The following is a 14,972-nucleotide window of genomic DNA, read 5'->3' on the forward strand; positions in this document are numbered from 1 at the left end:
CCTCTAAGGACAGTCAGTGACATGACTATGTACTCTGTAATGTGCTGCAGAAGATGTCATTTCTATATAAATACACAATAATAATATGGTAGGACATTGGACTATGACTATGGTAGGATTAGATTGTGAGCTCCTCTGAGGACAGTCAGTGACATGACTATGTGCTCTGTACAGTCCTGCAGGAGGTGTCAGTGCTATATAATACATAATAATAATATGGTAGGACATTAGACTATGACTATGGTAGGATTAGATTGTGAGCTCCTCTGAGGACAGTCAGTGACATGACTGTGTACTCTGTAATGTGCTGCAGAAGATGTCAGTGCTATATAAATACATAATAATAATATGGTAGGACATTACACTATGACTATGGTAGGATTAGAGTGTGAGCTCCTCTGAGGACAGTCAGTGACATGACTATGTACTCTGTAATGTGCTGCATGAGATGTCAGTGCTATATAAATACATAATAATAATATGGTAGGACATTAGACTATGACTATGGTAGGATTAGAGTGTGAGCTCCTCTGAGGACAGTCAGTGACATGACTATGTACTCTGTAATGTGCTGCAGGAGATGTCAGTGCTATATAAATACATAATAATAATATGGTAGGACATTAGGCTATGACTATGGTAGGATTAGAGTGTGAGCTCCTCTGAGGACAGTCAGTGACATGACTATGTACTCTGTAATGTGCTGCAGGAGATGTCAGTGCTATATAAATACATAATAATAATATGGTAGGACATTAGGCTATGACTATGGTAGGCTTAGATTGTGAGCTCCTCTGAGGACAGTCAGTGACATGACTATGTACTCTGTAATGTGCTGCAGAAGATGTCATTTCTATATAAATACACAATAATAATATGGTAGGACATTGGACTATGACTATGGTAGGATTAGATTGTGAGCTCCTCTGAGGACAGTCAGTGACATGACTATGTACTCTGTACAGTGCTGCAGAAGATGCCACTGCTATATAAATACATAATAATAATATGGTAGGACATTAGACTATGACTATGGTAGGATTAGATTGTGAGCTCCTCTGAGGACAGTCAGTGACATGACTATGTACTCTGTAATGTGCTGCAGGAGATGTCAGTGCTATATAAATACATAGTAATAATATGGTAGGACATTACACTATGACTATGGTAAGATTAGATTGTGAGCTCCTCTGAGGACAGTCAGTGACATGACTCTGTACTCTGTAATGTGCTGCAGAAGATGTCAGTGCTATATAAATACATAATAATAATATGGTAGGACATTAGACTATGACTATGGTAGGATTAGAGTGTGAGCTCCTCTGAGGACAGTCAGTGACATGACTATGTACTCTGTAATGTGCTGCAGGAGACGTCAGTGCTATATAAATACATAATAATAATATGGTAGGACATTACACTATGACTATGGTAAGATTAGATTGTGAGCTCCTCTGAGGACAGTCAGTGACATGACTATGTACTCTGTAATGTGCTGCAGGAGATGTCAGTGCTATATAAATACATAATAATAATATGGCAGGACATCAGACTATGACTATGGTAGGATTAGATTGTGAGCTCCTCTGAGGACAGTCAGTGACATGACTATGTACTCTGTAATGTGCTGCAGAAGATGTCAGTGCTATACAAATACATAATAATAATATGGTAGGACATTAGACTATGACTATGGTAGGATTAGAGTGTGAGCTCCTCTGAGGACAGTCAGTGACATGACTATGTACTCTGTAATGTGCTGCAGAAGATGTCAGTGCTATATAAATACATAATAATACTATGGTAGGACATTATACTATGACTATGGTAGGATTAGAGTGTGAGCTCCTCTGAGGATAGTCAGTGGCATGACTATGTACTGTGTACAGTGCTGCAGAAGATGTCAGTGCTATATAAATACATAATAATAATATGGTAGGACATTAGACTGTGACTATGGTAGGATTAGATTGTGAGCTCCTCTGAGGACAGTCAGTGACATGACTATGTACTCTGTAATGTGCTGCAGAAGATGTCATTTCTATATAAATACACAATAATAATATGGTAGGACATTGGACTATGACTATGGTAGGATTAGATTGTGAGCTCCTCTGAGGACAGTCAGTGACATGACTATGTACTCTGTACAGTGCTGCAGAAGATGCCACTGCTATATAAATACATAATAATAATATGGTAGGACATTAGACTATGACTATGGTAGGATTAGATTGTGAGCTCCTCTGAGGATAGTCAGTGACATGACTATGTACTCTGTAATGTGCTGCAGGAGATGTCAGTGCTATATAAATACATAGTAATAATATGGTAGGACATTACACTATGACTATGGTAAGATTAGATTGTGAGCTCCTCTGAGGACAGTCAGTGACATGACTCTGTACTCTGTAATGTGCTGCAGAAGATGTCAGTGCTATATAAATACATAATAATAATATGGTAGGACATTAGACTATGACTATGGTAGGATTAGAGTTTGAGCTCCTCTGAGGACAGTCAGTGACATGACTATGTACTCTGTAATGTGCTGCAGGAGATGTCAGTGCTATATAAATACATAATAATAATATGGTAGGACATTACACTATGACTATGGTAAGATTAGATTGTGAGCTCCTCTGAGGACAGTCAGTGACATGACTATGTACTCTGTAATGTGCTGCAGGAGATGTCAGTGCTATATAAATACATAATAATAATATGGCAGGACATCAGACTATGACTATGGTAGGATTAGATTGTGAGCTCCTCTGAGGACAGTCAGTGACATGACTATGTACTCTGTAATGTGCTGCAGAAGATGTCAGTGCTATACAAATACATAATAATAATATGGTAGGACATTAGACTATGACTATGGTAGGATTCGAGTGTGAGCTCCTCTGAGGACAGTCAGTGACATGACTATGTACTCTGTAATGTGCTGCAGAAGATGTCAGTGCTATATAAATACATAATAATAATATGGTAGGACATTATACTATGACTATGGTAGGATTAGAGTGTGAGCTCCTCTGAGGATAGTCAGTGGCATGACTATGTACTGTGTACAGTGCTGCAGAAGATGTCAGTGCTATATAAATACATAATAATAATATGGTAGGACATTAGACTGTGACTATGGTAGGATTAGATTGTGAGCTCCTCTGAGGACAGTCAGTGACATGACTATGTACTCTGTAATGTGCTGCAGAAGATGTCATTTCTATATAAATACACAATAATAAAATGGTAGGACATTGGACTATGACTATGGTAGGATTAGATTGTGAGCTCCTCTGAGGACAGTCAGTGACATGACTATGTACTATGTAATGTGCTGCGGAAGATGTCAGTGCTATTTAAATACATGATAATAATATGGTAGGACATTAGACTATGACTATGGTAGGATTAGAGTGTGAGCTCCTCTGACAACAGTCAGTGACATGACTATGTACTCTGTAATGTGCTGCAGAAGATGTCAGTGCTATATAAATACATAATAATAATATGGTAGGACATTACACTATGACTATGGTAGGATTAGATTGTGAGCTCCTCTGAGGACAGTCAGTGACATGACTATGTACTCTGTAATGTGCTCCAGAAGATATCAGTGCTATATATATACATAATAATAATATAGTAGGACATTACACTATGACTATGGTAGGATTAGAGTGTGAGCTCCTCTGAGGACAGTCAGTGACATGACTATGTACTCTATAAAGTGCTGCGGAAGATGTCAGTACTATATAAATACATAATAATAATATGGTAGGACATTAGACTATGACTGTGGTAAGATTAGAGTGTGAGCTCCTCTGAGGACAGTCAGTGACATGACTATGTACTCTGTAATGTGCTGCAGAAGATGTCAGTGCTATATAAATACATAATATTAATAATATGGTAGGACATTAGACTATGACTATGGTAGGATTAGAGTGTGAGCTCCTCTGAGGACAGTCAGTGACATGACTATGTACTCTGTAATGTGCTGCAGAAGATGTCAGTGCTATATAAATACATAATAATAATATGGTAGGACATTAGACTATGACTATGGTAGGATTAGATTGTGAGCTCCTCTGAGGACAGTCAGTGACATGACTATGTACTCTGTAATGTGCTGCAGAAGATGTCATTTCTATATAAATACACAATAATAATATGGTAGGACATTGGACTATGACTATGGTAGGATTAGATTGTGAGCTCCTCTGAGGACAGTCAGTGACATCACTATGTACTCTGTAAAGTGCTGCGGAAGATGTCAGTGCTATATAAATACATAATAATAATAATATGGTAGGGCATTACACTATGACTATGGTAGGATTAGATTGTGAGCTCCTCTGAGGACAGTCAGTGACATGACTATGTACTCTGTAATGTGCTGCAGAAGATGTCAGTGCTATATAAATACATAATAATAATATGGTAGGACATTAGACCATGACTATGGTAGGATTAGAGTGTGAGCTCCTCTGAGGACAGTCAGTGACATGACTATGTACTCTGTAATGTACTGCAGAAGATGTCAGTGCTATATAAATACATAATAATAATATGGTAGGACATTAGACTATGACTATGGTAGGATTAGAGTGTGAGCTTCTCTGAGGACAGTCAGTGACATGACTATGTACTCTGTAATGTGCTGCAGAAGATGTCAGTGCTATATAAATACACAATAATAATATGGTAGGACATTGGACTATGACTATGGTAGGATTAGATTGTGAGCTCCTCTGAGGACAGTCAGTGACATGACTATGTACTCTGTAATGTGCTGCAGGATATGTCAGTACTATATAAATACATAATAATAATAATATGGTAGGACATTAGACTATGACTGTGGTAAGATTAGAGTGTGAGCTCCTCTGAGGACAGTCAGTGACATGACTATGTACTCTGTAATGTACTGCAGAAGATGTCAGTGCTATATAAATACATAATAATAATATGGTAGGACATTAGACTATGACTATGGTAGGATTAGAGTGTGAGCTCCTCTGAGGACAGTCAGTGACATGACTATGTACTCTGTAATGTGCTGCAGAAGATGTCAGTGCTATATAAATACACAATAATAATATGGTAGGACATTGGACTATGACTATGGTAGGATTAGATTGTGAGCTCCTCTGAGGACAGTCAGTGACATGACTATATACTCTGTAAAGTGCTGCGGAAGATGTCAGTGCTATATAAATACATAATAATAATATGGTAGGACATTACACTATGACTATGGTAGGATTAGATTGTGAGCTCCTCTGAGGACAGTCAGTGACATGACTATGTACTCTGTAATGTGCTGCAGAAGATGTCAGTGCTATATAAATACATAATAATAATAATATGGTAGGACATTACACTATGACTATGGTAGGATTAGACTATGAGCTCCTCTGAGGACAGTCAGTGACATGACTATGTACTCTGTAATGTGCTGCAGAAGATGTCAGTTCAATATAAATACATAATAATAATATGGTAGGACATTAGACTATGACTATGGTAGGATTAGATTGTGAGCTCCTCTGAGGACAGTCAGTGACATGACTATGTACTCTGTAATGTGCTGCAGAAGATGTCATTTCTATATAAATACACAATAATAATATGGTAGGACATTGGACTATGACTATGGTAGGATTAGATTGTGAGCTCCTCTGAGGACAGTCAGTGACATGACTATGTGCTCTGTACAGTCCTGCAGGAGGTGTCAGTGCTATATAAATACATAATAATAATATGGTAGGACATTAGACTATGACTATGGTAGGATTAGATTGTGAGCTCCTCTGAGGACAGTCAGTGACATGACTATGTACTCTGTAATGTGCTGCAGAAGATGTCAGTGCTATATAAATACATAATAATAATATGGTAGGACATTACACTATGACTATGGTAGGATTAGAGTGTGAGCTCCTCTGTGGACAGTCAGTGACATGACTATGTACTCTGTAATGTGCTGCAGAAGATGTCAGTGCTATATAAATACACAATAATAATATGGTAGGACATTGGACTATGACTATGGTAGGATTAGAGTGTGAGCTCCTCTGAGGACAGTCAGTGACATGACTATGTACTCTGTAATGTGCTGCAGGAGATGTCAGTGCTATATAAATACATAATAATAATATGGTAGGACATTAGGCTATGACTATGGTAGGCTTAGATTGTGAGCTCCTCTGAGGACAGTCAGTGACATGACTATGTACTCTGTAATGTGCTGCAGAAGATCTCATTTCTATATAAATACACAATAATAATATGGTAGGACATTGGACTATGACTATGGTAGGATTAGATTGTGAGCTCCTCTGAGGACAGTCAGTGACATGACTATGTACTCTGTAATGTGCTGCAGGAGATGTCAGTACTATATAAATACATAATAAGAATAATATGGTAGGACATTAGACTATGACTGTGGTAAGATTAGAGTGTGAGCTCCTCTGAGGACAGTCAGTGACATGACTATGTACTCTGTAATGTACTGCAGAAGATGTCAGTGCTATATAAATACATAATAATAATATGGTAGGACATTAGACTATGACTATGGCAGGATTAGAGTGTGAGCTCCTCTGAGGACAGTCAGTGACATGACTATGTACTCTGTAATGTACTGCAGAAGATGTCAGTGCTATATAAATACATAATAATAATATGGTAGGACATTAGACTATGACTATGGTAGGATTAGAGTGTGAGCTCCTCTGAGGACAGTCAGTGACATGACTATGTACTCTGTAATGTGCTGCAGAAGATGTCAGTGCTATATAAATACACAATAATAATATGGTAGGACATTGGACTATGACTATGGTAGGATTAGATTGTGAGCTCCTCTGAGGACAGTCAGTGACATGACTATGTACTCTGTAAAGTGCTGCGGAAGATGTCAGTGCTATATAAATACATAATAATAATATGGTAGGACATTACACTATGACTATGGTAGGATTAGATTGTGAGCTCCTCTGAGGACAGTCAGTGACATGACTATGTACTCTGTAATGTGCTGCAGAAGATGTCAGTGCTATATAAATACATAATAATAATAATATGGTAGGACATTACACTATGACTATGGTAGGATTAGACTATGAGCTCCTCTGAGGACAGTCAGTGACATGACTATGTACTCTGTAATGTGCTGCAGAAGATGTCATTTCTACATAAATACACAATAATAATATGGTAGGACATTGGACTATGACTATGGTAGGATTAGATTGTGAGCTCCTCTGAGGACAGTCAGTGACATGACTATGTACTCTGTAATGTGCTGCAGAAGATGTCATTTCTATATAAATACACAATAATAATATGGTAGGACATTGGACTATGACTATGGTAGGATTAGAGTGTGAGCTCCTCTAAGGACAGTCAGTGACATGACTATGTACTCTGTAATGTGCTGCAGAAGATGTCATTTCTATATAAATACACAATAATAATATGGTAGGACATTGGACTATGACTATGGTAGGATTAGATTGTGAGCTCCTCTGAGGACAGTCAGTGACATGACTATGTGCTCTGTACAGTCCTGCAGGAGGTGTCAGTGCTATATAATACATAATAATAATATGGTAGGACATTAGACTATGACTATGGTAGGATTAGATTGTGAGCTCCTCTGAGGACAGTCAGTGACATGACTATGTACTCTGTAATGTGCTGCAGAAGATGTCAGTGCTATATAAATACATAATAATAATATGGTAGGACATTACACTATGACTATGGTAGGATTAGAGTGTGAGCTCCTCTGAGGACAGTCAGTGACATGACTATGTACTCTGTAATGTGCTGCATGAGATGTCAGTGCTATATAAATACATAATAATAATATGGTAGGACATTAGACTATGACTATGGTAGGATTAGAGTGTGAGCTCCTCTGAGGACAGTCAGTGACATGACTATGTACTCTGTAATGTGCTGCAGGAGATGTCAGTGCTATATAAATACATAATAATAATATGGTAGGACATTAGGCTATGACTATGGTAGGATTAGAGTGTGAGCTCCTCTGAGGACAGTCAGTGACATGACTATGTACTCTGTAATGTGCTGCAGGAGATGTCAGTGCTATATAAATACATAATAATAATATGGTAGGACATTAGGCTATGACTATGGTAGGCTTAGATTGTGAGCTCCTCTGAGGACAGTCAGTGACATGACTATGTACTCTGTAATGTGCTGCAGAAGATGTCATTTCTATATAAATACACAATAATAATATGGTAGGACATTGGACTATGACTATGGTAGGATTAGATTGTGAGCTCCTCTGAGGACAGTCAGTGACATGACTATGTACTCTGTACAGTGCTGCAGAAGATGCCACTGCTATATAAATACATAATAATAATATGGTAGGACATTAGACTATGACTATGGTAGGATTAGATTGTGAGCTCCTCTGAGGACAGTCAGTGACATGACTATGTACTCTGTAATGTGCTGCAGGAGATGTCAGTGCTATATAAATACATAGTAATAATATGGTAGGACATTACACTATGACTATGGTAAGATTAGATTGTGAGCTCCTCTGAGGACAGTCAGTGACATGACTCTGTACTCTGTAATGTGCTGCAGAAGATGTCAGTGCTATATAAATACATAATAATAATATGGTAGGACATCAGACTATGACTATGGTAGGATTAGAGTGTGAGCTCCTCTGAGGACAGTCAGTGACATGACTATGTACTCTGTAATGTGCTGCAGGAGATGTCAGTGCTATATAAATACATAATAATAATATGGTAGGACATTACACTATGACTATGGTAAGATTAGATTGTGAGCTCCTCTGAGGACAGTCAGTGACATGACTATGTACTCTGTAATGTGCTGCAGGAGATGTCAGTGCTATATAAATACATAATAATAATATGGCAGGACATCAGACTATGACTATGGTAGGATTAGATTGTGAGCTCCTCTGAGGACAGTCAGTGACATGACTATGTACTCTGTAATGTGCTGCAGAAGATGTCAGTGCTATACAAATACATAATAATAATATGGTAGGACATTAGACTATGACTATGGTAGGATTAGAGTGTGAGCTCCTCTGAGGACAGTCAGTGACATGACTATGTACTCTGTAATGTGCTGCAGAAGATGTCAGTGCTATATAAATACATAATAATACTATGGTAGGACATTATACTATGACTATGGTAGGATTAGAGTGTGAGCTCCTCTGAGGATAGTCAGTGGCATGACTATGTACTGTGTACAGTGCTGCAGAAGATGTCAGTGCTATATAAATACATAATAATAATATGGTAGGACATTAGACTGTGACTATGGTAGGATTAGATTGTGAGCTCCTCTGAGGACAGTCAGTGACATGACTATGTACTCTGTAATGTGCTGCAGAAGATGTCATTTCTATATAAATACACAATAATAATATGGTAGGACATTGGACTATGACTATGGTAGGATTAGATTGTGAGCTCCTCTGAGGACAGTCAGTGACATGACTATGTACTCTGTACAGTGCTGCAGAAGATGCCACTGCTATATAAATACATAATAATAATATGGTAGGACATTAGACTATGACTATGGTAGGATTAGATTGTGAGCTCCTCTGAGGATAGTCAGTGACATGACTATGTACTCTGTAATGTGCTGCAGGAGATGTCAGTGCTATATAAATACATAGTAATAATATGGTAGGACATTACACTATGACTATGGTAAGATTAGATTGTGAGCTCCTCTGAGGACAGTCAGTGACATGACTCTGTACTCTGTAATGTGCTGCAGAAGATGTCAGTGCTATATAAATACATAATAATAATATGGTAGGACATTAGACTATGACTATGGTAGGATTAGAGTGTGAGCTCCTCTGAGGACAGTCAGTGACATGACTATGTACTCTGTAATGTGCTGCAGGAGATGTCAGTGCTATATAAATACATAATAATAATATGGTAGGACATTACACTATGACTATGGTAAGATTAGATTGTGAGCTCCTCTGAGGACAGTCAGTGACATGACTATGTACTCTGTAATGTGCTGCAGGAGATGTCAGTGCTATATAAATACATAATAATAATATGGCAGGACATCAGACTATGACTATGGTAGGATTAGATTGTGAGCTCCTCTGAGGACAGTCAGTGACATGACTATGTACTCTGTAATGTGCTGCAGGAGATGTCAGTGCTATACAAATACATAATAATAATATGGTAGGACATTACACTATGACTATGGTAAGATTAGATTGTGAGCTCCTCTGAGGACAGTCAGTGACATGACTATGTACTCTGTAATGTGCTGCAGGAGATGTCAGTGCTATATAAATACATAATAATAATATGGCAGGACATCAGACTATGACTATGGTAGGATTAGATTGTGAGCTCCTCTGAGGACAGTCAGTGACATGACTATGTACTCTGTAATGTGCTGCAGAAGATGTCAGTGCTATAAAAATACATAATAATAATATGGTAGGACATTAGACTATGACTATGGTAGGATTCGAGTGTGAGCTCCTCTGAGGACAGTCAGTGACATGACTATGTACTCTGTAATGTGCTGCAGAAGATGTCAGTGCTATATAAATACATAATAATAATATGGTAGGACATTAGACTATGACTATGGTAGGATTAGAGTGTGAGCTCCTCTGAGAACAGTCAGTGGCATAACTATGTACTCTGTACAGTGCTGCAGGGGATGTCAGTGCTATATAAATACATAATAATAATATGGTAGGACATTAGACTGTGACTATGGTAGGATTAGAGTGTGAGCTCCTCTGAGGACAGTCAGTGACATGACTATGTACTATGTAATGTGCTGCAGGTGATGTCAGTGCTATATAAATACATAATAATAATATGGTAGGACATTACTCTATGACTATGGTAGGATTAGAGTGTGAGCTCCTCTGAGGACAGTCAGTGACATGACTATGCACTCTGTAATGTGCTGCAGGTGATGTCAGTGCTATATAAATACATAATAATAATATGGTAGGACATTAGACTGTGACTATGGTAGGATTAGAGTGTGAGCTCCTCTGAGGACAGTCAGTGACATGACTATGTACTATGTAATGTGCTGCAGGTGATGTCAGTGCTATATAAATACATAATAATAATATGGTAGGACATTACACTATGACTATGGTAGGATTAGAGTGTGAGCTCCTCTGAGGATAGTCAGTGGCATGACTATGTACTGTGTACAGTGCTGCAGAAGATGTCAGTGCTATATAAATACATAATAATAATATGGTAGGACATTAGACTGTGACTATGGTAGGATTAGAGTGTGAGCTCCTCTGAGGACAGTCAGTGACATGACTATGTACTATGTAATGTGCTGCAGGTGATGTCAGTGCTATATAAATACATAATAATAATATGGTAGGACATTACACTATGACTATGGTAGGATTAGAGTGTGAGCTCCTCTGAGGACAGTCAGTGACATGACTATGCACTCTGTAATGTGCTGCAGAAGATGTCAGTGCTATATAAATACATAATAATAATATGGTAGGACATTAGACTATGACTATGGTAGGATTAGAGTGTGAGCTCCTCTGAGGACAGTCAGTGACATGACTATGCACTCTGTAATGTGCTGCAGAAGATGTCAGTGCTATATAAATACATAATAATAATATGGTAGGACATTAGACTATGACTATGGTAGGATTAGAGTGTGAGCTCCTCTGAGGACAGTCAGTGACATGACTATGTACTCTGTAATGTGCTGCAGAAGATGTCAGTGCTATATAAATACATAATAATAATATGGTAGGACATTGGACTATGACTGTGGTAAGATTAGAGTGTGAGCTCCTCTGAGGACAGTCAGTGACATGACTATGTACTCTGTAATGTGCTGCAGAAGATGTCAGTGCTATATAAATACATAATAATAATATGGTAGGACATTGGACTATGACTATGGTAGGATTAGAGTGTGAGCTCCTCTGAGGACAGTCAGTGACATGACTATGTACTCTGTACAGTGCTGCAGGAGATGTCAGTGCTATATAAATACATAATAATATGGTAGGACATTAGACTATGACTATGGCAGGATTAGAGTGTGAGCTCCTCTGGGGACAGTCAGTGACATGACTATGTACTCTGTAAAGTGCTGCAGAAGATGTCAGTGCTATATAAATACATAATAATAATATGGTAGGACATTAGACTATGACTATGGCAGGATTAGAGTGTGAGCTCCTCTGGGGACAGTCAGTGACATGACTATGTACTCTGTAAAGTGCTGCAGAAGATGTCAGTGCTATATAAATACATAATAATAATATGGTAGGACATTAGACTATGACTATGGTAGGATTAGAGTGTGAGCTCCTCTGAGGACAGTCAGTGACATGACTATGTACTCTGTAAAGTGCTGCAAAAGATGTCAGTGCTATATAAATACATAATAATAATATGGTAGGACATTAGACTATGACTATGGCAGGATTAGAGTGTGAGCTCCTCTGGGGACAGTCAGTGACATGACTATGTACTCTGTAAAGTGCTGCAGAAGATGTCAGTGCTATATAAATACATAATAATAATATGGTAGGACATTAGACTATGACTATGGTAGGATTAGAGTGTGAGCTCCTCTGAGGACAGTCAGTGACATGACTATGTACTCTGTAATGTGCTGCAGAAGATGTCAGTGCTATATAAATACATAATAATAATATGGTAGGACATTACACTATGACTGTGGTAAGATTAGAGTGTGAGCTCCTCTGAGGACAGTCAGTGACATGACTATGAACTCTGTAATGTGCTGCAGAAGATGTCAGTGCTATGTAACTAAATAAGTTAAAGATGAATTATTCTTTTAGGAGAAATATTCCTTAACAGAGAAATACAGAACAATATAGTGTCATTATGTGAAATAGCAGAAAACAGCAGACATTCTACCTCCCCATAGACTTCAGTGCATTTTGGTCAGATGCTGCAGTAAATGTCACATTTCCTTGAAGTTGCTCGCTAGCTGTTGGAATGTAACACAGTACAAAGGTGGACATACAGAGATAAGAAGTGTGCAGTGACTCCTGTGACCGGGCTGATGTGTACAAAGCAAAGAACAATGACATAGCATTATGCTGTGTAAAGGCCTGTTTACACTAGTGCAGAATCCGGCCTGAATTCAGAGAGTTTCCCCGCAGGCCAACCGCACGGGGAACCTGCCACAGGAAACAATAGCCGGCCGAATCACTTGCCTCAACCATTCGGCCGACATTGCCGTCAGTTTCCGTGCGGGAGGCTGCAAATTCCATAGCTGTGCATGGCACGACTTCTGGGATTCCTCAGCGTTCCCGCTGACCAGGAAGTGCGTCTCGTAGACGCGTGCAGCACTAGCGGAAACGGGCCCTAGAGGTGGCCATCGACTATCAATTTTCCCAGTCAGTTTCTGAGAGACTCTGCCGCATAAAATCTCTCTCCTAATTAATATTCTGTAAATATTTCTCCTGTGCACAGGAGTAAAGCTGGGTCTACACTTGAAGATTTGTCTTATCAATCGAGCCGCTGATGATTGATAAGACTCGACAGGTCTGATCTCGCTGCCGCCGATTCCCTGCTCGTTCTCCACGAGCGGACAATGGCAGGGAATCGAGCGGAAGATAAGCGGCGCCAGCGGGGACGAGGGGGGATCGAATCCGACGCACGCGGGGGCGGAAGAGGCGATCCGCCGGCTAACCAAGCCGCCAGATCGCTACGTCTAGACCCAGCTTAATGGTCTTCTTACACTCAGATGTTAAAGAGAAACTGTGACCAAGGACTGAACTTCGCTGATACCCCCTTACCCACAGGAAATCATTTTCCTTTTCTCAAATGGATCATCAGGGGGGTCTGCATGGTTAATATTGTGTTCAAACCCCTCCCACAGTGTGATGTCATAACCATGGTCCTGACATCACATTGTGGGAGCCTTGTTGCATTGTGGGAAATAACAGCTGTTTCCAACTGCCAAAAAAAAGCAATCACCCTCTCCTTCCAGTGACATCACCTGCCAGCAGTAAAAATGTCACCATGTGATAAATGTCAGAATGTAAATCAGGAAGAGGAAAGATTTTACAATGAGCAAACACTGACTAAATCATTTATACATAATTATTGTAAAAATGAAGCACTGTTGTTCATTACGTTATTGTCACTGGAGTTCTTCTTTAATAGATTACACTGGGGCTGTTTCTGCCTCGTTTTGGAATCGCCAGTGATTCAGAAGCGTTCGGCTAATCAAATTCAATGTAGGAGAACCTACAGGAGCGGTCACCCCAAATCACAATTGCGGGTCCCGCAGCATTTTTGTGATTCCCCCCCCCCCCCCCCCCCCCCTCAGATTTCCCATATTCAAGGCAATTATGGGAAAAAATCTTCATTACTCCGTTAAAAATCACAGCACTTTGTGATCACAAAAATCAGTGATTTTATTATTATTATTATTATTATTATTATCTCTCCCACTCACCCTCCCTTCCCCCGAGATGCCGTCAGTGCGATCACCTCTTATAGGCATCAGCCTATGAAAGGGCGCATTGGGAGCCTCTCCTGGGGATGGCTCAGTGACACAGCTGTCCCCTGTACATCGAGCTCGTCACATTCAGCACAGAAGATTTAAGCGCAGCCGGCGCCACCATAGACCGTAATAGGAATAACAGCCATAGCAGTGCACACTGAGTAACTTTGTTGTGTTCAGAAGATGAAGCTGAAGTTGCTTTTAAAACACTGTAATTCTGCCGCCAGCAATAGCTGGAAGCCGAATTATATCCTCACCATCCATGACGGCCTGGAGGGGGAATAGTAACCAACACCGCTGGGACTTGTGCAGCAGCAGGGTGAGCCATAAGCATTTGTACAAATGCTTGGGGCAGCTGAGGCAAATTTGGAAAA

At 39.4% G+C, this 14,972-nt stretch overlaps 1 protein-coding gene across 5 annotated transcripts in view; it reads left to right on the top strand.

Annotated features, from left to right (window-relative positions):
* LOC137521999 (interferon-inducible GTPase 5-like) overlaps window positions 1–14,972 on the top strand; it is a 98,065-nt gene that overhangs the window by 38,450 nt on the left and 44,643 nt on the right. The gene's annotated exons all lie outside the window — the stretch shown is intronic.

This window comes from Hyperolius riggenbachi, chromosome 6 (genome assembly GCF_040937935.1).
Source record: "Hyperolius riggenbachi isolate aHypRig1 chromosome 6, aHypRig1.pri, whole genome shotgun sequence".
NCBI classification, from domain to species: Eukaryota; Metazoa; Chordata; class Amphibia; order Anura; family Hyperoliidae; genus Hyperolius; species Hyperolius riggenbachi.